The following is a 4314-nucleotide window of genomic DNA, read 5'->3' on the forward strand; positions in this document are numbered from 1 at the left end:
ATGATGCTATATCCCCTTCTATTTCGTTAAATGCTTCAAGTAACTTGTCTCTAAGTCTCTGTCCGTTTGCAGGGTCTTTAAGCTTCCACACCCTTCTCCTCCAAGCCGGTCTAATTCCGGGCTCCCATTTTGCCTTGATCCCAAAGTCACTAACTACTAATCTATGTTGTGGGGTACATTCTTCGCCAGGGTAGGTTTTGGCATTTATAAGCTGCCCTCTTTCCCTATTTCTGGCGAGGATGTAGTCGATTTGGCTAGAGTGTCTGCCGGAGCGGTAGGTGACTAGGTGACTAAGAAAATTAAATTAACTGCCCTCATCTTCCCTAGTCAGTCGCATTCAGTCAAAAATGTTTACAATCGCCGCTTCTCTTGTGGAGACTTAAGAACTGACAAAAGTAAATGAAGCATTGTATATATGACCACAGCATACTTACAGCATCTTTTTTAATAGTTTTAAGTTCTTCCTGCAGTACAATAAATTCTTGAAGCTGAAAAAATAGAGAGAACAAACAACATATATTCACAGGCATACAATGAGGAATACATGCCCCAGATTCCAGAGCCATTTTAAGGCCATGGTAGAAGCTGAGGACGGCTACTTTGAGTAGCCATAATCTAGTTGATATTTTTTAATTTTATTTTTGGATGAGATATTATTTTCTTTTCCTTTTATGCAAACCGTCATATTTATTTATTTGAGCACCCTGTACTTTAAGTCAATGTAGATGGCAAAGAAATTCAACAAGTTTTTACTCTATTTACCATTCTGGGTATCAAGTATTTCTTTATTTTATCATAGGTTTTTAACATTAGCACAGAATCACAGTCAATCGAATCTATCCAAGTATTTGGCTGATATTTATTCTGTTGATCCTGGAAGGTTAAATTGACTATGCGGGATTTGAACTCACAATGTAAATGGATATAACTAAATATTGCCAGGTATTTTATCTGGTGGTCAACTGATTTCCTCGTCCATCATCTTGAGTCCAAATCCCACTAAAGTTTATTTTACCTTTCATCCCTCCAGCTATAAGCTGGGATCAATCCTATCTATCAATCGTCGTTCTCAGAGGTGTCTGTTTCTGTACTTGTTAGTCTCCTCAACAATTTCTTTGACAGAGGTTTGGAATAAATAAAGCCAAAAAGAAATCTACTAGTTCCAAGTTAATAGTTCAAATTGCCGTTAACATCCCGGTTTGCTCTGAACAATGGAAACCATGGGCAGGAGCAGTAACAGACCAAGGATCATTCACACTGAATCAAGGTGTAACGGAAAGCTGGTGTCTACATCGGCCAACGAATCTGAAAATTTAATTTCTACTAATCTGAACCCTCGTAATTTAAGGAATACAAGTCACAGTCATAATCTCCAGAACTAGAATCGGACATTCTAAAAAAAAAGGTCTATGTATATCTGTCCACTCAGAATTATTTTCGATAGTTAGGTGATCGCGATCTCAGAGCAGATAATGATATTCACCTGTAGTGTACACTGTATCAGAATTACACTACACAATTTCGTATTGTAATATAAAATAAACAATCAGGTGGCACACTATCAATATATCATAATGTTTATAACGAAGTCTACAATTTGAGAAGAAAAATTAAGTGGGTAGGTTTAATCGGAAGTTATGTACGACAGAAAACTGAGTTTATTTAAAGCCGTAATCGTGGATTAAGGCAATCTTATGGCTTTTAGCAGGATAATAGTTAATGGTATGGGCAGTCCTACAATTCCTTCTTGGGCACCAATAGCACTTTACTTTCATTTAGCTCAGAGTCACAATTTTCCCAATGTTGGAACTGGTAATAATCTGTGAAGTTTCAGTGGTTGAATCGTAGCCAATCTGTACTGGCAAAATTTTGAACTCATTTTTTGCTTACGTTGTTTATTATAGCATCCAAAGAAAACACGTCAAAGTGAAAATATACTTGACGGGAACCAATGCAGAGTTTATATATATAGCTTTTAACCTGACGTAAAGAGAAGTTGTTAGAGAAAGTGCACTAGCACCCTTAATTAATCTACTTATATTTTATAATTAAGCACTTGTTCATATTTCCCCGCCTATTCCAACAGGGTTAGAGTCGTTTTTTCTTCCCACTAAGACAAATAAGTGCCGAATTATTTGGTTGAGGTAAATAGGTACAACCTATTCGGAGATGGCGATTTTATTCTTTGAAGCTATCTGACGTTTCAAACTTGAAATAAACAATTTAATAACAGATAAATCGCCAAAGCATAACATTATGTATAATAATTAGATATGTATAAATAACCTTTCGTGACGCCTCCGTCTTCCTTTCAGCCAAATATTCGTCACTGAACATGAGTGCCGTCTCCATTTTTAAAAGGAAAGGGAGAAACTGGTGTATTTGTTTACAAATAACCTATATATTTCTGATATTTCTATCCGAAGTTACGTAGCATGTGCTCAGTAATTCGATATTTACTGAATATACCTATTTTAATTGTTAATAAAATAAGTATTAATATTTTCTTTCTTTGTTTGAACTACCAACTTAACTACAGAGTTATATAACGAAAGTCATACAAAGGGTAAACGAGGAAGTCAGAACAATGAAGTAATTTTTATCATATGATGGCGAAATGGATATTTGGAGCAGAAGGTGAAACAGATTATTTAAGTTATCGAATGCTATTAGTATAAACAATTTTAAAATTCAAAAGAAATATAGAACAATTATCCACAATTCAACCTTATATTGCAATTAAATAATTATATTCGAAGCCGAAGTATCGTAAGGCCCTGTGGCGCAACGGTAGCGCGTCTGACTCCAGATCAGAAGGCTGCGTGTTCGAATCACGTCGGGGTCATAATACTTTTTTTTCCCTTAAATTTTATTAATACTTTGTTGGCAGTTAATTGAAATGTTTCATTTCAATTTTACTTCTGCTTTTTTCATTCTTTAACATCAAAAAGCTAACTTGGTAGATGTGATGTTTGGGCCCCTGTTTAAGAGAACACTCAGAGAAGGAAGGGTGGTGCACATGATTTTTTTCCAGGACTCGATGAAAGGCAAAAGTTATTCCCAGACTAGAGGAATCCACAAAAATACTCCATGAGACCAGTGAGTGTCCAATAGGACAACAGATTAAGTTAACAATCCAGAAAATGAACTTGCTATTCCTTTACAGCAGGACTGGAACCCTTTTATAGTATCAGAGGAGTACTACAAATACACAAGAACCCATTAAGACGTATCTTGCCTTAGTAAAACAAATGAATCTTAGAGCAATCTTCAGCTACTCGTTTATCAAAGATAGAAGAACTAAAAGTTCAAAGAAACTAGTATTGTTACAATAAATTAGAAAACTATCATAATAACTTGATATCAAGATTTTCTCCTGAATTTGTTTAAACAACTGAAGCAAAATTTTACATGAAATATAACAGTTTTGAAGAACATCTGTCTCTGTTCTCAGTAAATAAAATGCTACAGCCAATAATACCAAAAACACAATCATCCTGAAAATTTGTGCAGGCATGGCTGTGTGGTAAGAAGTATGCTTCCCAACCACATGGTTCCGGGTTCAGTCCCACTGCATGGCATCTTAAGCAAGTGTTTTTACTCTACTACGATAGCTCCAGGCCGACCAAATCTTTGTAAGTGGATTTGGTAGATGGAAACTGAAAGAAGCCTGTTGTATATGCATGTGTGTGTGAGTGCGTATGTCTCTCACTCTCTCCTGGCAACTACAGAACAACTAATGATGGTTTGCTTCATCACCCTTAATAGTTTGGTAAAAAGTGACTAATAGATTAAGTACTAATCTTTAAAAAAAAAACAAAGTACTGGAGCTGATTTGTTTGACTAAAATTATTGGCCACAGTTTAATGACTGAAGCAAGTAAAAGATAAAAAGATATGGAGATATATTTTGAAGTAATTCCAGATATATATCTGAAAAGTAAATTGGCAATGTTAATCTCATTCCAGGGTGAAAAACTAGAGGTAGTCGATAGCTTCCGCTATCTGGGCGACCAAGTTAGTAGTGGGGGTGGGTGCACTGAAAGTGTAGCTGCTAGAATAAGAATAGCCTGGGCAAAGTTTAGAGAGCTCTTACCCCTGCTGGCGACAAAGGGACTCTCACTCAGAGTAAAAGGCAGACTGTATGACGCATGTGTACGAACAGCCATGCTACATGGCAGTGAAACATGGGCTGTAACTGCTAAGGACATACGTAAGCTCGCAAGGAATGAAGCCAGTATGCTCCGTTGGATGTGTAATGTCAATGTGAACACCCGTCAGAGTGTAAGTATCTTGAGAGAAAAGCTGAACATTA

The 4314-nt window shown here is 36.3% G+C and overlaps 1 non-coding gene across 1 annotated transcript; it reads left to right on the forward strand.

The window, feature by feature from the left end:
* The first annotated feature begins 2773 nt into the window (after positions 1 to 2773).
* Positions 2774 to 2845, forward strand: Trnaw-cca (transfer RNA tryptophan (anticodon CCA)). The gene has a single exon. It is a non-coding gene; the product is annotated as a tRNA-Trp (tRNA).
* Positions 2846 to 4314: the final 1469 nt, after the last annotated feature.

This window comes from Octopus bimaculoides, chromosome 6, assembly GCF_001194135.2.
Source record: "Octopus bimaculoides isolate UCB-OBI-ISO-001 chromosome 6, ASM119413v2, whole genome shotgun sequence".
Classification (NCBI taxonomy): Eukaryota; Metazoa; Mollusca; class Cephalopoda; order Octopoda; family Octopodidae; genus Octopus; species Octopus bimaculoides.